Source organism: Zingiber officinale, chromosome 8A (genome assembly GCF_018446385.1).
Source record: "Zingiber officinale cultivar Zhangliang chromosome 8A, Zo_v1.1, whole genome shotgun sequence".
NCBI lineage: Eukaryota > Viridiplantae > Streptophyta > Magnoliopsida > Zingiberales > Zingiberaceae > Zingiber > Zingiber officinale.
The window spans coordinates 96,969,793-96,991,459 of record NC_056000.1 but is presented as its reverse complement, the minus strand read 5'-3'; the positions used below and the strand labels follow the sequence as shown (position 1 = coordinate 96,991,459).

Below are 21,667 nucleotides of genomic sequence, written 5' to 3'. Positions count from 1 at the left end.
CCTAGACTTAATAGCATAGTTAATTATTTACTTCGCAAATTAGCTAAATCAAATCTTAAACTAAAGTCACTTCTAAAGGAAATAGCAATCCTTAAAGAAGTGACTAACTCCAAATCCTTGCCTGACCCAGTTCAGACTGGAGATTCAATTCAGGTCCAAAAACTTGAGGAAGAAAATTCCAGTTAGAAAAATCAGATCAAGGATTTGAAGTTAATATTAGAACGGTTTTCTTTAGGATCCAAGAATCTCGACCTAATTCTTGGGTCACAAAGAGCCGTCTATAATAAAACTGGGCTAGGATATAAAACTAAAAAGAAATATAAATCTTATTTATCTTTAATAAACAAACCAAATAGTAAATCAGTCCAAGCATGGGTCCCTAAGTCTAAATTGGTCAATCAAGTTGGACTTGGTCAATACTGGATCCCGAAGGATCAAATACACTACCTCGATAAACTATATCGAGGCTATGATCCAGGGGGGCAAAAAGAAAAACGATTTTAATAAAACGAAATTCAAAAATTCAAAATTCAAAATCAAATTAAAAATTTGAAATGAAATTCAAAATTCAAAATTCAATTAAAAATTCAAAATTAACTTATAAATTCAAAATTTAAAATTCAAAATCAAATTAAAAATTCAAAATTAAATTCAAAATTCAAAATTCAAATCAAATTAGAAATTCGAAATTAAATTAAAAACTCAATTAAATATTCGAAATTAAATTAAAAATTCAATTAAAAATTCAAAATAATTCGAATTCAAAATCAAACAAAATATAGATGGAGGATCCAAAATATCCGGCACCCCCAACTAAACTACCCGACTGGGTAACCGAACTTAATCTACCCGAAATGGGTAAAACAAGAGTAGACTACTCGGCAGGGTAATTAAGGTTAAATTAAAATGGACTAGGTTTAACTTGACTCATAGTACTGGTGAAGTTTTTGGATGATAGTACGTTAGGGAAGCTTAGGCATCGCATGTATAGGAAGATATGGTTTCGACCTGGTGCATTTGGCCAAGTGGAACTGACCGAAGCTACCCTTAAATGGATCCTAACTAGTTAGACTAAGGTTTAGTGTTAAGTTCAATGGGTAGGACTATTTGGAAAACCTCAAAGGCATGGTTACTTTAATTAGTTCCTTGTGACTCACCATAGCCCAGAAGTTTATCCAAAGAATGCTTACTTGTTGAACCCAAAGCTAAACCTGAATCTAACACAAAGTTAAACCAAATCCTTAAATTGAACCTCAATTCATCTCACAAAAATTATAGGATTCCCTGATTGAAAATTTAGATCGGGTGAGATGACTAAGGAATTTAAAATTCAAATTCAAAATTAAACTCATAACTATAATTAATTCAAATTCTATAATCAATTAATCAATTTTAAAAACTTATTTAAAAAAAAACTGTCACGCCCCCAAAGGAGTCTCTGCCAGACAAAAATCCGGCAGCATCTCCCCTGTACCGGTGACAATCTGAAGCATGAATACAAGCAAAATACATCAGCCACATGCGACTGGAATATTTATATACACAACCACATAGTTATAATAACAGCCCACTCGGCTGTAATGAAATAATCACAACCACACAGTTATATATAAAACAGCCCACACGGTTGTGCTAAACACAGTAGAAAAACGAAGGAAAGCCCACACAACACAATCAACACACTGCTAGTCGGCTAGGCTTTATACAACAACCACAACAACACAAATACAACAACAACACAAAATACACCAAATACACCGAATGCACCAAATAATGAATACAAGTAAAACATAAGCGAAAACCCGAAACGCTCTTCGGATGTGACGTAGGACCCAGCAGACAGGATACTCCGAGCGACACTCCAACCATCTACCTGAAAACATAAAGATATACATGCGGTGGTGAGTATAGGTAACTCAGCGGGTAATAGAAAAGATAGTGCATGGACTATAAATAAACATAGAGATCAAAGGTATACAGTCTCAGTAGGGAATCCAAGAACATGATCCTACTATCATAATCAATGCATCTGAACATATCAGACCAACTAACCTGACATACATACTGTACAAATCACAACCGACATAATGATAGATACATACCCAATCTGGAATCGACACCTGGTACAATGGTCAGTAAACTCACCAGATCTGCAACAGACCTACTCGTGACACCTGTGCAATATAAATATGACTGCAAATACATGTAAAATAAAAGACATGTATGCAGCGTGAAAACCATATGCAACAATCATATCGCAAACAAATGCAACATTCCACAAACACATGCAACTAGTATCTACTAGGCATGTATGCAAATATATCTCCAAAGATGCACCGCGCATCAAATGCAAATGTGCATGCATGCTCCATGGTCACCCCCGCCACCTCTCTAGACACCACGACCCCTGTATGGCCGAGAGGCTTGGGTCTGTGACAAACCGTACTAGCCTCCAGTACAAGCACCGCTATAGGCGGCCGAAGTGGGCGGTCAGCTAAGTAGTTATATAACTACATAGCTAAGGGTCCCTGACCACTCACATCTCTAGCCCTCTGACTACTGTACCCTGAAGACTCACTACTCCAGAGTGGTCGAGGCTGACAGAACACTGAGCGGCGGAGTAAGCGCGACAGGACTATCTCCACTCCAAACTACCACTCTCCATCAATGGCCGAATGGACGGCTATAAAAGACTGACAACCCTCTCAACTATAAGGGAGACGATAGTCGTCAGTATGCCATGAATGATGAACATGATATATATGTATAATCATGATACAAACACCGTCATCTTCCATGCAACCTCTAAACCACATAAGCACTGCACAACAAGAATATAATCGTCATGATACCTCCACATATCCCCCCAAACATATGTACACAACTACACATGTATAATCAACTAAAAATCTCCAATAATCCCACAAGACACATGTACATAAATACAATCAACATGTATCCTCAAATAATAAACACACCAGACACGTGTATAAACCACAAACATACAATCAACACAACTCCTCCAAAAGTACATAACCAAACATGTGTGTACGGTTAACATGATGACTCCTAAAACACATTCCAAGCTATGTACAATCCACATTATATGCAAAATCAGCATGGTAAATCCAATCACTCGACAATCACTACAATACGTACTCTACACGCGTAATCACAGCAGAGTAGAAATCAAGAGTTGAGACTGTATATGATATAACTAGATCATCTCTAAGCTCAAGCAGGAAAAACAGCAAATGAACCCGATATAAGGTAAAGTAACCTAATCCGGCAAATAACAACCATGCACTAAGCTCAAGGAAAATACATAAAGGCAAAGGAAGAAATACCCGCCTTTATACGTCGATCGTGCTAAAATAAATCCCACGTCGTGATGATCATCCCATATCACGGTCCTGCATAAATCAATATATATATTTTATTTAGCTAAATTCATAAGAATTAAAATAGCTAAATAAAATACCTACCCAATTAGGATAACTCCACTCAAATATAATCTCTGATAAATCCTCCAAATAAACCTTAATCACACAATCCAAACTCATCCATTAATCAAAATTCCATCATATACTCTAATTCATCCCTACTCATCACAATATCAATCCAATGAACTCGATTAATGATCATGTAATCATCTACCACAAGCCACTCCACTAATCAACCAAACCGCAACAACTTACAACCCTAAATCCACTACAAATCCAAAGCAATCCGAGATTTTCAACTGAGTATAACTTAATCAATTTGAATTCTCATTCTAGACACATCTCCTCATCATTAACTAGTTAATCAATCTAATATAGAAACAAATCCAGATCTGTGACAATTTGAAGCTAAAAAGATCTTACCCTAATCCAACCTGTAGATTTACAATAGCTCGGTGAAGAGATCTGAATGCCCCAGCTGATGGCCTTTATTCATGATCTTAAGAACAAATCAAACAAGAACCGTTCAATAGACCATAGATCATTGCCACAATAGAATTTCAAATTGTTTCCAACTTGAAATTAACACATCTTACCTCAAAGCATATACCCCCAACAATTGATTTGCTGTGGAGAAAATTGCTGCAGGAAGCAAAACTGGAGCTACTACTGGAACCAAGAAACACCACTGTCCTCCAAACAAAACCTCTTATCGACAGCTACTCAAAGAAACCCTACACCAATTCCTTCCAAAATCAATTCCAAGAAGAAATCGTACAGCACTGTATCTGCTGGAACCCCATAAACAGAACCACAGTTACCTCAATTGAACCCCTACCTCTTCACTCGAGGCTTCAATCAACCACAAGGAATGGAGAAGATCAAGATCTGCTTAGGGAAGAACCATCACCAGGTTGATCTGACGTCGCCTCATAGACCAAATCAGATAGAACACCATAAACGAACCCCAATTACACAAAAATCCTTGAATTTACAGAATCTCTCGACCAAGCCTTACCTCAACCAATCTCTACAGCTGGTGTCGTGCGATCCACAGCTATTGCGACGAGGAATGGGAGCTAGGGCTCCGATTCTTGCTCTGGTCCAGGATCAAGTCGTGCTAGGGTGGCGTCGTGGGTCAAGAAGGAGGTTACAGACCCGAAGCTAGGGCTCAGGAAGCGGTGGCCATCATCGGCTACTCATGGATGTCCGGCGATCGGCGAGTCGAAGCAACACAGGGTCGGCGTCGCAGTTAGGGGAGGAATCGCGAGGGAGAGGGAGGAGAGGATCGACAGCCAAGAGAGTTTGGTGTTGGTGAGGCACGCAGAGGATAGGTCGCTGCTGGCGGTGAACTCGCGGTGGCTGGCGATTGGGCGAGGAGGAATCGCCGGAGAGGGAAGGGGGGTCTCGGGCGTAATGTGAGGAGAAGGAGGAGATCGGGAGAGGGAGGTGGGTTCGGCAGAATCAGGAAGGAGGAGAAGAAATCGGGGATTTAGGGATTTAGGATTCTTAATTAAATACTTGCGTTAACCTAATTAACCTCTAAGTTAACCACTTAATCGACTCCCACATAATGGGTATTCCAAACAAGCTTTCTCCAGGCCCAATAAATCCATCCCCGTAAAATTATTCATACGACCTCCATTTAAATCACAAAAAATTTCTAAAAATTCCAGAAAAATCCAATAAGATTTTTCATCCAATAACATTTATTATTTATTTTGCGATATCTTACAAAAACCCATTTAAAAACTCTCTTAAGTCTTTAAAACTTAATTTCAAAATTCTTTTAAAAATCTTTTCAAAATTCTTTTAAAAATCTTTTAAAAAACTTAATTTCAAAATTCTTTTAAAAATATTTTCAAAATTATTTTAAAAATCTTAAAATCTTAATTTCAAAATTCCTTTAAAAATATTTTCAAAATTATTTTAAAAATCTTTAAAACTTAATTTCAAAATTCATTTAAAAATATTTTCAAAATTATTTTAAAATTTTAATTTCAAAATTCCTTTCAAAATTATTTTAAAAATCTTAAAAACTTTATTTCAAAATTCCTTTAAAAATCTTTTCAAAATTTTTTTACAAATCTTTAAAACTTAATTTCAAAATTCATTTAAAAATCATTTCAAAATTATTTTAAAAATCTTTTAAAAACTTAATTTCAAAATTCCTATAAAAATATTTTCAAAATTATTTTCAAAATCTTTAAAAATTAATTTCAAAATTCTTTTAAAAATCTTTTCAAAATTATTTTAAAGATCTTTTAAAAACTTAATTTCAAAATTCCTTTAAAAATCCTTTCAAAATTCTTTTAAAAAACTTTTCAAAATTATTTTAAAAATCTTTAAAACTTAATTTCAAATTTCTTTTAAAAATATTTTTAAATTTCTTTTAAAAATATTTTTAAAATTATTTTAAAAATATTTTAAAAACTTAACTTCAAAATTTCTTTAAAAATCTTTTCAAAATTATTTTAAAAATCTATAAAACTTAATTTCAAAATTCTTTTAAAAATCATTTCAAAATTATTTTAAAAATCTTTAAAACTTAATTTCAAAATTCCTTTAAAAATATTTTCAAAATTATTTTAAAAATCTATAAAACTTAATTTCAAAATTCCTTCAAAAATCTTTTCAAAATTATTTTAAAAATCTTTAAAACTTAATTTCAAACTTCTTTTAAAAATCTTTTTGAAATTATTTTAAAAATCTCTAAAACTTAATTTCAAAATTCTTTTAAAAATCTTTTCAAAATTATTTTAAAAATCTTTAAAACCTAATTTCAAAATTCCTTTAAAAATCTTTTCAAAATTATTTTAAAAATCTTTAAAACTTAATTTCATAATTCTTTTAAAACTATTTTCAAAATTATTTTAAAAAATATTTAAAACATAATTTCAAAATTCTTTTAAAAATCTTTTCAAAATTATTTGAAAAAATCTTTAAAACTTAATTTCAAAATTCTTTTAAAAATCTTTTCAAAATTATTTTAAAAATCTCTAAAACTTAATTTCAAGATTCTTTCAAATATCTTTTCGAAATTATTTTTAAAAATCTTTAAAACTTAATTTCAAAATTCTTTTCAAAATCTTTTCAAAATTATTTTAAAAATCTTTAAAACTTAATTTCAAAATTCTTTTAAAAATCTTTTCAAAATTATTTTAAAAATCTCTAAAACTTAATTTCAAAGTTCTTTTAAAAATCTTTTAAAAATTATTTTAAAAACCTTTTAAAAAACTTAATTTCAAAATTCCTTTAAACATCTTTTCAAAATTATTTTAAAAATATGTAAAACTTAATTTCAAAATTCCTTTAAAAATATTTTCAATGTTATTTTAAAAAATCTTTAAAACTTAATTTCAAAATTCTTTTAAAAATATTTTTAAAATTATTATAAAAATATTTATAATTTAATTTCGAAATTCCTTTAAAACTTAATTTCAAAATTCTTTTAAAAAACTTTTCAAAATTATTTTTAAAATCTTTTCAAAATTATTTTAAAAATCTTTAAAACATAATTTTAAAATTCCTTTAAAAATCTTTTCAAAATTATTTTAAAAATCTTTAAAACTTATTTTCAAAATACCTTTAAAACTTAATTTCAAAATCCTTTTAAAAAAACTTTTCAAAATTATTTTAAAAATATTTTTAAAAACTTAATTTTTTCTTAGGCTTACAAATAAAACAAACCAAAGATGGAATTTATATTTATCAAACTAAATAATCTAAGGAGCTAGTTAAAAAAATTGGCATGGAAAATTCAAAAATTATAAATACACCTATGGCAACCAACATCAACATTGACTCTGACCCAGAAGGAAAACAAGTAGATCCAAAATATTATAGGAGTATATTAGGTAACTTACTTTACCTAACTGCAAGTTGACCAGATATATTATTTGTAGTAGGTATGTGCGCAAGATATCAATCTTGTGCAAAAGAGTCTTACCTAACACATGTTAAGAGGATACTTAGGTATATTAAAGGAACCCTAAATGTAGGACTTTGGTACCCCAGAACTTGTACCTTTGACCTTTTTAGCTATTCTGATTCAGACTATGCCGGGTGCAAACTAGATAGAAAAAGCACAAGTGGAAGCTGCCAGTTTCTAGGACTGTCCCTAGTAAGTTGGTCAAGCAGAAAGCAACACTGTGTTGCTCTATCTACTACTGAAGCTGAATACATAGCCCTAGGCGAGTGTGCCTCTCAACTGTTATGGATGATGCATACCCTAAAAGATTATCAACTAGAATATAAAAATACAAAGGTGTTAATTGATAACATAAGTTCAATTAATCTCACCAAAAACCCAATTCACCATTCCAGAACCAAACACATAGAGGTGAGACACTATTTTGTAAGGGATCATGTAACTAAGGGTGAAATTGAACTCAACCATGTTGAGTCCAAATCAATCCTAGCTGACATCTTCATAAAACCATTACCTTAACTTGAGTTCAGTGCACTCAGAAGGCAAATAGGAATGTGTTGGGTAGAATAGATCCAAATTTTTAAACCAAATATTTTACATGTCTTCAAAATCATCCTCACCTATTTTCAAAATGATCCTTACATGTCTTAAAATTCCAGGAAAAATGTAATTTTTCAAAATCCCTATTTTACTAGACTTTCAAAAGTTAGACTTAGTTTACTCTCTACCTTAGAAATCCTGTTCCCCCAGGATTGAGCCAGAGCATCTCACAAACACCTAGGTATACCTTTATTGTGTTTGAAAAACATAGAATGGTGTGAGATGCATAGGGTACAGCCTGGACTCAAGTATACTTATTTCTATGCATCAATATGGGTCTGGGCGTTAAATACATTATTAACAGTAATCAAGTCAAGTAATCCAGCCTTAGCCAAATCTAACTGGATCAATTGACTTGACTTGACTAACCAAGTGAAAACTGTTGCTCTCTAGATAAACAGCTAGTAACTAATGGTTAGACATGTGGGCAAAAAGTTAAGTGCTTGATTTTTTTTAGGGCTTACTCATGCTTGGACTTTAGGGCTCTGATATCTTACTAAAACAAAATTTGCAATCTATTGGACATTAAGGTTATTGCTTCTCCTTTGACTTAAGTATTTTTAAATTCATTTTCTTTAAGCAGTTTTTCAAAAACTTTTTTCAAATTTAAAACTTTCAAATCTTTTCTATTTAAGGTGGAAAATTCTTGAAGTTGGGAAATTTTTGGAAACTCCTCAAAATTTAATAAGTATTCTTATAAATTTTTGAAAATTTAGCTAAGTATCTTTCCAACAATTTTGCTAAGTGTAAAATGTTCTTATCCCTCTTTAAAAACCTAAGTTTTCAAAATTGACTAAATTAAAAAGAGTTGCTTAATACTAAAAGTTTTTTTTTGCTATATTACAAAGAAAAATATTTTTTAGCAAAATTATTGATAAAATTTTGCACTTAAACTATGTTCCTTAGCAAATTTTCTTCTCAAACAATGTTGCTATTAAAACCAATTTTAAGCTGTTGGTTTTCACTTACTCTTTTTGCCTCTTGCCTAAGTTAAGATTTTAAAACAAATTTTACTAAATTTTTTTTTGAAAAGTTAAGTTTTTCAAACTAGTTTATTTTGATATATGACAAAGGGGGAGAGTAGAGAAATTCAAAAGTGAATCAAATAGAGAAATTCAAAAGTGAATCAACCCGATTTAAACTTAAAAAGGGGAATTTATATTAAGGGGGAGCTATAAAAGGGGAACTTATATTAAGGGGGAGCTATGCTTATCTTGCTTAGTCTCACACTTGATGTGTCTATCATGCTTATGATTATCTTCCTTGTGCTTATACTTAATTGCATAGTTTTCCTTAACTTTGAATTTCGATTGTCATTATCAAAAAGGGGGAGATTGTTAGTGCGGGAAGCATCCGACGATCGAACCTTAGTTTTGATATTGGCAAAGGATTCAAGGTTAAGTTGGTTTGTGATCTAACATGCTTGACTGAGTGTTTCAGGAAAGTCCTAACTGCGGTTAGGTAGGTGAAAATCCTAAGGGTTTGTAACCATAGGTCCTAGGGGGCGATAACCCTAGGTTGAGGAAAACCCTAGGGGGTGGTAACCCTAGGTCATAGCGGGTGGTAACCCTATGCGGAAAGTCTTGGTGGGTTGAGTGCTTCAGGCAAAACTCCTAGGGTGTGGTAACCCTAGGTGGAAAGTCCTGCTGTCGCGAACCAGGTGAAAGACTGAACCAGCCGGGAAGCGGAAGTCCAGCAGAAAGTCCGGGAGCATCAAGCGCCGAGCAAAAGTCCAGTCAATCTGGAGGATCGCACTGGCATAAGGTAATCTCTCCTGAGGGGAGTAGGTGAGGACGCGTTCCCCGCTAAGGGAACAGTAGGCGTCGGGTCGACCTAGGATTTCCGGTCGGAAATCCGAAGTCAGACCCGGATAGTCTGATGACTATCGATAATATTTTATTACTTTATTTATTGCTTTATGTGCTAACTTTGTGTTGCAGGATATTGTTTGGGACTAACATGTCTTGCAGGTACAAAATAATGAAGTCTTCCCTCGGATGAACAGTGTCCGAGGCCCCTCCATGGAGCTTGGAGGTGCCTCGGGTGCAAAAGCTGAGCTGGCCGCGAAACAGGGCTGAAGGCGCCTCAGAGGGTTATGGAGGAGCCTTGAAGACCCATGAAGGCGCCCTCTAGCAGATAGGTTTCGACCAGTTCGTCACTGATCCACGCATGCGACTCGGGTGAACTGGAGGCGCCTCGGACGAGCTTGGAGGCGCCTCCAGCATGCTTTAAAAGCAGGTTTCGAGCAGCACCTCCGATCAACAATTCTAAGCCTTCTCTCATTCACGTGCTGCTCCAAAAGACGCTTCGAAGTGCTGCTACTCATGCCCGACGACCCAGAGCTCCAAGATTTCATTTTCCGTCGTTGGTACAGATTTATTTATTGCACTTATTGTAATACTTAGTTTGTAATAATCATGCTTATAGTTGTTGCCCACCGAAAGCGATCAAGTATCGCGGGCCTTCGAGTAGGAGTCGATCTAGGCTCCGAACAAAGTAAATTGTTGTGTTCCTTCTTTGCATTTATTTCATTTCCACTGCGTTTGCTCTTAATTTACGATTTCGATAATCGGTAAGTAGGAAATAGCCACGAGCGCTATTCACCCCCCCCCTCTAGCGCTTCTCGATCCAACAGTCTTTAAACATCCCAAATGTCCTCCATATGATGAAGAATGACAATGAAATAGGATATCCTTAACCTCATCCTCTGGTACACACCTTCTATAGATCACATTTCTACATTTTTTGTAAAGGAGCGGCTCATCCCAAATATAACTTTTAACATCTGAAAGAAATTTTTTTCTTTGTTGTCTAGATAAATTTGGGGGCAGAACTCCACTTGCCAAATAATTTATAAAGTCTGCATAATAAGGTGTTTGGACATAAGTTAATTCCAATAGGTGTTCATCTTGAAAAATATCATTAATAGGCATATCATCCTCTATGTTCTCTTCATCATTCTGCCATACTCTAGATAAATGATCTGCCACTACATTTTCTGCCCCTTTCTTATCTCTAATCTCCAAGTTAAATTCTTGAAGAAGTAAAATCCATCTGATAAGTCTTGATTTAGCATCCTTCTTATCCAGTAAATATCGAATGGATGCATGATCAGTGTAAACTATCACTTTTAAACCGACTAGATAGGATCTGAACTTATCGATTGCAAAAACTACTACTAGGAATTCCTTTTCTGTGGTAGAGTAATTTACTTGAGCTGCATCAAGTGTCTTGCTTGCATAATGAATTGCATGTAGAATTTTATTCTTTCTTTACCCCAGAACTACTCCTACTGCAAAATCACTAGCATCACACATGATTTCAAATGGAAGCTCCCAATCTGGTGCTTGGATTATTGGGGCTGAGATAAGGGCACTTTTAATTTTTTTGAAAGCTTCAATACAATCATCATCAAAACAGAATTCAACATCTTTATTCAACAAATTTATAACTAGCTTAGAAATTTTTGAGAAGTCTTTAATAAACCACCTGTAAAATCCAGCGTGCCCCAAAAAACTCCTTATTCCTTTCACATTAATTAGTGGGAGTAACTTTTCTATTACTTCCTCTTTGGCTTGATCTACCTCAATCCCACGCTCAGATATCTTATGCCCCAAAACAATTAAACAATTCCTTCTTTAACCATAAAGTGACATTTCTCCCAATTTAATACTAAGTTCACATCTTCACACCGTTGAAGGACTATAGAGAGATTTTGTAAACAAGTATTGAAATCATCCCTATAAACTGAGAAGTCATCCATGAATACCTCCATGATTTTCTATATTAAATCTGAAAAAATTGCCATCATACACCTTTGAAAAGTAGTTGGGGCATTACAAAGTCCAAATGGCATACGGCGATAAGCAAAAGTTCCAAAAGGACATGTAAATGTAGTCTTCTCTTGATCTTGAGGGTGAATTGGAATTTGGAAAAAACTTGAATACCCATCCAGATAACAAATGTATGAATGCTTTGCTAGTATTTCAAGCATCTTGTCAATGAATGGTAAAGGAAAATGATCCTTCCTAGTTTCTTTATTCAGTTTTCTATAGTCAATACACATTTGACACCCCGTAACTGTTCGTGTTGGAACTAGTTTATTGTTTTCATTTATGACCACAGTCATTCCTCCTTTCTTTGGAACTACATGCACTGGACTCACCCATTTACTGTCTGAAATAGGGTAAATGATTCCAGCATCTAGAAGCTTAAGTACTTCTTTCTTTACCACCTCTTTCAAATTTGGGTTCAACATTCTTTGATATTCAATTGAATTTTTATATCCTTCCTCTAGTAAGATTCTATGCATGCAAAGAGAGGGATTAATTTATTTAATATCATCAATGGTGTACCCAATAGATTTTCTATGCAATCTTAACTCTTCAAGCAATCTTTGTGTTTCTAACTCGGTTAAATTTGCACTGATTATAACTGGAAAAGTGGAATTTGGTCCGAGGAATGCATATTTGAGGTTGGGTGGCAACGACTTTAACTCCAGTTGTGGTGGTATAATTTCGGGCAAATTTAAGTCTTTCTCTACCATCTTTATTTCCTCTTTTTGATTCTCCTTAGTTTCCAAAATCATCTCTATATTTTTCTTGTCTTTGTAAACATCAAGACATTCTGCCTTTTCAAAGTGTTGTTTTGTTGATATCCCTTCACCCAACATTTTTTATAGAGATCCACAACACCAGGGAGCTAAATTTTGAAAATCCTCTTGATTCAAAGTAATGCCTTCCTTAAGCTCATCTTTACATACACCAAACAAGTTAGTTGTTAAGTTCTGCTCTGACCAATCATTAATATTTGATGTTATCCTGCAGATTATTTCATATGCTTTATTCAAATTTTCCTTCATGAGAGATCCTCCATATGCTAAATCCAACTGACTCTTATTTTTGAAAGAAAGACCAACATAAAATAAATATACAATCAGCCATTCCTTGATACCATGATGTGGCCATGAATACAAAAGAGATAAATATCTCTCCCAAGCTTGATGTAATTCATCTCCATTAAGTTGCTTGAAATTCAGAATTTGATTTTCTCAACTATATGATCGTTTGTGGTGGAAAATATTTGTTCAAAAATTTCTGCTCTAACTCATCCCAAGTTCTGATACTCTGAGGTTGCAAAGTATTAAACCACCTTTTCGCAGCATCTTTGAGACTGAAGGGAAAAACCAGTAACCGTATAGCATCGGATGGAACTTCCTCATATTTCATTGTATTGCAATATCTGTGGAACTCCATGAGGTGTGAGTAGGGGTTCTCTATCTTCAATCCCCCAAACTGATCCTATTGAATTTTTGAGATGAAGGATGGTCCAAGCATAAAATTTCTAGCTTTAATTTCTGGTTGAACAGTTGGCCCTAGTTCTAGAGCAAACTTAGGGGCTCCATAATCTTTCAATGATTTGAATGTCATACTTGAATGTTCTATCAATTTCATGATCAAGAGGCAGTAGATCTCCTACAAAGTTAGATCTTCGCATACAAGAACAAGATTAAAGAATTTGCTTCTAAGAAAAGAAAGGAATAGAAAGAATGTAGTTTACAAAAAGAATTAAAGAACAATGTAGTAAAAGAATGAATGCAATGAAAGAATGTAATGAAATAATACAAAACAGAACAAGAAAACTAGTTACAAGTCAGATGTAAGAAAAGAAAAGAAAAGTTTAGTCTAACTCAAATGATAATCTCTAATGTTATGAGCGTAGTCCCCAGCAACAGCGCCAAAAACTTGTTACGAACTGCAAGTGTATGATTACATCATTAGTAATAATAAAAGATATCGTATCCACAGGGACTGGTTATAATCACTAAAGATGTCTCAAAAGCGAATTAGCTAAACAAACAATTAAAAGATCATTTACAACTAAAGATTAGAGGTAGGGGTTAAATGCAGAAATTCAGTTTTATAAAGGTTCTACGAGTTTTGGTTTCTTTGTGATATTCATCAATGTAATGAAATCTATCAAACCTTGTCCTCAATTGTAATGTATTCATAAGAAGTCACCAGTTATCTTCTGCAAAAAACACTGGTTAAGGACTCACATCTAAACCCTAAGAAATGAAAGAGTTATGATCCCTATGAAGTATGTTAGCGAGGCAGCCCTGTCACGACGTCTCTTGGTTATACGACATAGAAACATATCACTAATCAATTCACCTTAAGATATAGAATTAAGCATATCAATTTGTCCTACTTCTTTGTAAGTTCTTGCTTTATCCCTAAAGGTGATCCCCTAAAAAGTCTGTTAGCGGGGCAACCTTGTCACGATGCCCCTCGGTCAAACAATTTAACGAATTCCTCGACAAAATTCCACAAGAAATACAAACAACCAGTCAAGAATGGTAATTAGGCACAAAACATAACAATCCATACAAGATTGATTGATACAAAACATAACAATATCCTTGAATCAAGAAAATAGCAAATCCATGAATCTTACATCAATTTACATCACAAATACTCCCTCCTTCCTAGAACAAAGGATCTACTCCATAGATAATGAAGAAAGAATCGAAGACAAGAAGATCCAAGACATTCTGATCCTAATCAAGAAGAATCGAAAAGAATGCATATCTCAATACGACGAGTGATCTTCGGAATCAATCCTCTTCTCTTGGATTCAAATCTTGGACAGAAATCTCCTTCTAAACGCTGGAAATTTGCCCAAGAATAGATCTCCCCAAAGGGAGAGCCTCCCCTTTCAAAGAGGAAGAAGCTCTATATATAAAGGAGGACATTTGGGCACCACACGGCCTAGGACACGGCCGTGTGAGATCCACACAGCCAGGGCGTTCCTCCTCTCGGCCAAAGTCACACAGTCGTGCCATGTTCCATTCCTGTTTGCTTGCACGGCCATGTGAAACCACACGTCCTGGTCAATTCTTGTCTCTGGAAGGGTTGCACGGCCGTGTGGCACACACGGCCATGCCACACTTTGGCTCTGGAAGGCTACACGACCGTGTAATGATACACGGCCAGGGTAATCTCTATCACTGGAAAGGCTACACGGTCATGTAACTATACACGGCCCAGGCATTCTCCCTTGCTGCTGATGTTGCACGACCTTGTCATGACCACACAGCCAGGCTCATTCCCCTTTGCAAGGCCGTGTGGCACTCATTTCCCAAGTCATTTTTCCTCTGTTTGGTTTAGAATCAGCAATGGACATCAATTCTTCTCCAAATTCGACTTCTGAAAACATAAAACGCACAAAAGCAGATCTCCGAACAAAGAAAAGTATTTATGCTAAAAGAAAAGCAAGGGACATGAAAGTGCATAGATAAAGCATGTATAAAACATAAGAATGTGCATTAAAACATGCTAAACAAGTTTATAAAATCTATGCACATCAATTGGCAGTGTCCAATCGATCGCTCGATCGATTGGAAGTGCCCAATCGATCGCTCGATCGATTGGTGATGCCCAATCGATCGCTCGATCGATTGGTGATGCCCAATCGATCAGTTGATTGATTGGGGACCGATATGTGCTCGTGGCATCGCTTCCCAATCAATCGGCTGATCAATTGGGCTGCTGTTTATCGCACCGCTGTGCCCAATCGATCAGCTGATCGATTGGGCTTGGTCCAATTTGATCACTTGATCAAATTGGCTAGCCCTAGGTTGCTCGTGTCAAATCTAGGGCACCCAAACCCAGCATTCGATCAACCGTGACCTATAGGGACTCCAAATGCTTAGCATCCGGTCAATCTTGACATGTTAGGATTTCTTCACTAAGTGTTCAGTTATCCCTTTGACCCACTTGAAATTTTTTTTCTCGTGCCAAGTGTTCGGTCAACCTTGACCCACTTGGACTTACCGTCTCGCGCCAAGTGTCCGGTCCTCCATGACCCACTTGGACTTCCTTCCACCAGACATCCGGTCAACCTTGACCCAACTTGATTTCCTTGTGCCAAGTATCCGGTCACTCCTTTGACCTACTTGGACTTCCCAACATCATGTGTCCGGTCAACCTTGACCCACCTGGATTTCCATATGCCTAGCTTCACTCACCAAGACTTTTACCTAATTTTACTCACTAGGATGTTCTATCTGCCTGGTTTCACTCACCAGAACTTTCCATCTGCCTAGCTTCACTCACTAGGACTTTCCATCTGCCTGGCGTGATCTCACCAGGCCTTTCACCAGACTTTACTCATCAAGACTTTCACCTACCTGGCTTCACTCACCAGGACTTTTACCTAGCTTCACTTACTAGGATTTTCACCTAGCTTCACTCACCAGGATTTTTCCACTGCCTAGCTTCACTCACTAGGTCTTTCACCTGCCTTCACTCACCAGGATTTCCACCTTGCTAACCTCCAGTTACAATTTTGCCAGTCAAGTATTCGGTTAACTTTGATCTACTTGACTCTTCTTCATATCAGACTGGTCATCTCTTGACCAGAGGGGAATTGCACCAACAATCTCCCCAATCAGACGACTGTATCTGTAATCTCCGTATATTGTCAAACATCGAAACCCAATTGTAGTATTATTAGATGCGCAAGAGGGGATGAATAGCACGTCTCACTTTTCGTTCTTGATTCGTTGTGTTATTTCTTTTCTATTAGATTAGAAATAAAGATAGAAGGACACAAAGGATTTACAATATATGGATTAACCGACAAGGGAGTAAGCATGATATTATTAGATGCTTTCTGTATGCTTATTGTATTAAGAGCAATAATAATTAGATGCTTATTATTAAGAACAATAATATGCAACTCAATCAAGAACACATTCAAGAGCTCTTGATTGGATTAACTGACAAGGGAGAAAGCATGATAGAGATTGAGGAGAGATCTAAAAGGTATGATTGTTAATTCAAAATTTAAATTTCATATTATATATTTTAAGTACAAGAATAGAGAGCACTACAAAAATAAATACCTTTCTATTAAGAATCAGACACGATGACTGACATCAAAGAAGAAATCGATGTCAGAAGTCAAGAAAAATAAAGAGCACATCGTATCGTATGCTTCAAGTACAAGCAATCTAATTACTACAAGAATCCATGCTTAGAGAAGAAGAATAAAAGATCGATGAATCTAGGGAAGCGATCCAGGTTTCTAAATTTTTTTAGAAATTGTTAATTTTAAATATTTCAATTTTTTATAAATAAATACAAATTTTACAAATACTTTACAAAAGCAAAGCTGCTTGTTCTTTAAATTAATTCTAATTTGTGCTTTTTTTTTAAACTTTAAATTGAAGTTTAAATAACTTTTAATTAATTTTTATTTGACCCTATTGATTTATGCACATACATTAGTTTATAATTAATTTTTTATTAATTAATTAAAATAATTAATCATATAAATGATTAGGATGCCTTAACTATCATTTAGTCTTTTGAAGATGTAAGCATCAAACTATCTTTATTAATCCACGCATCAAACTGTTTGATCTTGTTCAAAAGTTTTTAATCAATTTACATCCAATAATTTCATTCTATTAACATCTTTTATAAAATGAAAAGCCTTGAAAGTAACACTTGCAAAAACATTTTCTATCTAATGGACCTAAATCATTGCAAATAATATTATTGTCATAGCACAACGGAACAATAATGATATATTCTTTACATAAAAAAAAATTACCTATTCTCATCTAGAGAAAAGAAATTTACAAATTATGTTAACATCAAAACTTATGTATTGTATGGGATTCTATTTTTTTATAGTTTGATATTTATTTCTTATAAAATAAAAGATTTTTAAATAAACTCTAACTGGCTTTTTTTTTTAAAAATATTTTTAAAAAACAATTAAAATAAAAAGTAATGACTTTGATCATTTTTAATAAAATTAAATTATTGACTATGTTATTCTTTACCATCCATCGAAGACAATTTAACTTTATTAAATAGGAAGATGGAGGACTTATCAAACCAAAACATCTTTTTAACCGAGTCAAATAGTTGCTATTTTTTTCAATTGTTTTCTTTTTTATATTATCGTGTTTCCTTCCTTAGTTAATGTGACAGTGGAATAGTTATGAAAGGAGAGGCCTTTTTAAATAAATTTGTTAAGTGATATATTTCTTCAATTATTACCTTTTTATGCCAATATGATTTCTTATTCCTATTAATTATTATCATTGCAAAAACAAAATTATAACAAAACAAACTATCATGAAGAATGATGCAAATACGATCGTCCAAGGGGAAATGCCCGTTGAATAAATTTATGGTGATTTATTTTGTCACAGTTCTATCAACTAAAAAACATAAACGATGAATCTTAATTATAACAAAAAATATTCATAATAGATGATTCATCCAGCAAAATCCATTCCAATTGGTCAATTATGACTGAAAACACTACCATAAATTGTATTGCACAACCAAGATTGATGGTCTTCTATAAAAATTGTTATCATCGCAATGAAATTAATTAGGAGATGCACAAATCTCATATACAAACAACACGAAAGGTTCTAACATTTAAGCTAGAACATGGTTTGTAAAATCAGGATCCTGGATAGTAGGATCGTACGATCCTACAATTCGAAATAGTGAATCGATCATGGATCATGCATAATCTTTTTTTTATAATGGAATAATAACAGGATCAGTAGGATCGTAGCAAGATCAGTAAAATTGTAGTAGGATCGAAGTAAGATTCGTAGAAGTTTTGATAAATCATAACTTTTGAGTCTAGTTAAACTATGAAACCTATAATATATCAAATAAAAGCATGTTCGGATATCTACAATTAATTACCAAGTAAAACCCTTAATCAAACAAAAAAAATCGTTTAAATTACCTTTACAAAGGTCCGGAAGATTTTTAATTTTTTTTATTATCTTTAAGACTATTTTATAATTTAGGTTATTTCTATTTTTAATAGAGTTAGAATTAGGGTTTTGAGATTATTTAAAAATCTATTTTGTTGTTTTTAAGTTAGTTTTTAATCAATAATATTTCATCATTTTTTTCCTAAAACAATGTAACGACCCAATTTTTCCTATTTCAAGTTCTAAAAGTCCATAAAAATATTTGGAAATACTTTTAAAATATTCCAGAGATTTTTAGGAATTTTTAGAGTATTTTTACGTAATTTTTGGAGGTCGTTTAGTAGGGTTACAAAAAGAAAGAAGTTTAAAAAAAAAAACGTTGAAGGTGAGATTCGAACCCACGACCTCGGGTCGGACTGACCCAAGCAAAATCGACCCAACCAGCTGAGCTACACGGTTTTTGTTAACATTATATGGAGAGAAATAGATTTAAGCTATAGTCGGAACAAATAAAATAGAAGAGAAGAAAAATAAGTTTGTAGAAGCAGGGGTTCGAACCCAGCTCCTCGGCCCAAGCAGAAACCGGCCCAACCAGCTGAGCTACGCGGGTTTTGTTAACCAGGTATGTAGCGAAATATATTTAAGCTATAGTTGGAACGTTTAAAATAAATTGGAATTAAAAGTGCGCGGCTGAGGGTTCGAAGCCAAGACCTGTGGCTTCGAGCAAAACCCAACTGACCAGCTGCGCTAGCGGTCGGTGTTAATCAAATATGCAGCGACATATATATAATCTATAGTTATAATCGAAACCCTAGTTTTAAAAGGATCTAATTCCTTTTCTCCCGAGCCGAAAACCCTTTTCTTCTTCTCACGCGACGGCGCGACTCTTCTGCTCGGGCGAAAACGCAGCGACGTTAGGGCTTCGATCCGGCGGCCGACGAGCACCTTTCTTCGAGAGCTCTTCACACATTCGTGACCGGCTCGTCGAGGGGAGCACGCAGACACGAAGAGATCGAAGAAATTTCAAGTCTCTGCAAGCCCTAGAAGCCGATCTCGGCTGTAAGTCCAAGAAATCCAAGGTGAGTTGCTTCTCACCTGCAGTAGGAGTGGTTTCCTTCGATTGGTTTTTGAAAGAGTTTTTGTCTTTGAAGATTTCTGCAGTGATTTGAGGATTTAAATTTCTACACGAATTTTGTGTTTTGTACTACTTCTTCTAGGTAGTTTGGGATTCCAGATTAAGAACGTGAAGGATTAGGCATGTGGATTAGACTCCTCAGCCTTATGATTTGAATTTCATGTTTAGATAATTAACTGTTGTTACCTTAGTGGGCAGAATCGATTGGATCAACTTGTTGCCTTACAGATTTCGGGTTTGTTTCATGCTACAGCAAATTCCATGAGTAGGTGGCTGCAAAACCCTAGTCTCGGTTGTAATTAGATCAACCTTTTTAGAGAGCTTTTCAGTTTGTTTTCCTTGTAGTTTAACAAGCATGTACAGTTTTGGAATTTAGAGGTTTAATTTTGAATTCTTTGTTGAATTTTCTGTTGTACAGTTAGCATGATCGTGCTATATAATGTCATGGTAGGTTTAGATGTTTCCCTTGGAGTAGATAGCTTTTCTCAATGTGATACTAGCTTGGTCACTGCACTCTCAATTCCATTGTGCATTCTGATCATGATTTATCAGGATTTGTAGCAAACCAATTTTGATTCTTCCTTGCTAACGTTACTGCTGTTGGTTTTTGAACAGGTTTTGGTTGAGTAGATTTATCTTTAGTTTCATTTGCTATTTTAATAAGCAATGAACATAAGATAGTTTGTTTAAATTTTACAGCATGTTTAGAAAGCTTAGAGTTACTTTCTTCTGCTCTATTTTATAGCATGATTAGTAAGCTTAAAGTTGCTTTCTTTGCCCTATTTTACAGCATGTTTAGAAAGCTTAGAGTTACTTTCTTCTGCTCTATTTTATAGCATGATTAGTAAGCTTAAAGTTGCTTTCTTTGTCCTATTTTATAGCATGATTAGTAAGCTCAAAGTTATTTCCATTTGCTATTTTAACAAGCATGAACAGCCATTTATTCTAATGGAAAAATAAGAATCCTATTAAATACTTTTAGAAGTATTAACAAGTAAAAGGAAGATAAAGAAAAGAAAGGGAAAAGGCTAAGGCCTTAAGTAAAATCTTGAATTCAAGACTTTAGGGATTTTGGCACACAAGGTGCTTATTAAATGCCAAGGCATTTTATTATAAGAAGTATTTAAAGATAAAAAGTATTTTACTTTTAAATGGCATGTACCGGACACAAGATCCAAGGGATGGGCTCCAAGTTGCCCCTAGGCACATGGCCTAGAAGGGATGGGCTCCAAGTTGCCCCTAGGCACAAGGCCTAGAAGTATCTTAGTAGTTTCGGGATTAGCTACCTCGATTCTTATTAAGAATGCGCGCTAAGTGGTACAATGCCGGGCCCAAAAGAAGTTTATTATCTATTTTGAAGTATATATATATACATATATATATAAGCTTTTGGAACAAAAGAAATAAACTTAATTTAAGTTCAGAAATCAGCAAGATAGTTCTTTTGTTTCAATTTCAGCAAGTTAACTGTCTTAGTTTTATTTCAGCAAGATAGTCACTTCTATCTCTAAAAATTCAGCAAGTTAGTTCTTTTATATTAGCATGCCATTGAGACTTTCTACTGCTATTTATGAGCATGACTAGCTTCACATGTTAGTATTTCAGTTAGTTATACTTACTTGCTGTTCTTAGTAAGCATGCAGTAGTAGTTTCAATTGTTTCCTTGCTACTAGATTATTCAGCATGTTTAGCTTTATTTGCTTTCAGCATGCAGTTAGTATATTATTCTTGTGAGCATGAGTAGCTTTACAAGTTTAGTAGCTTTACATGTTTAGTATTTCAGTTAGTATGCTTCCTTT

The 21,667-nt window shown here is 34.4% G+C and overlaps 1 long non-coding RNA gene across 1 annotated transcript; it reads right to left on the bottom strand.

The window, feature by feature from the left end:
• Positions 1-3,350: 3,350 nt before the first annotated feature.
• LOC122007851 lies at positions 3,351-4,887 on the bottom strand. Its single transcript, XR_006119132.1, has 5 exons — positions 4,462-4,887; positions 4,282-4,362; positions 4,040-4,177; positions 3,867-3,942; positions 3,351-3,413 (listed from the first exon to the last, which is right to left on the bottom strand). It is a non-coding gene; the product is annotated as an uncharacterized LOC122007851 (long non-coding RNA).
• Between the last annotated feature and the right edge of the window lie 16,780 nt (positions 4,888-21,667).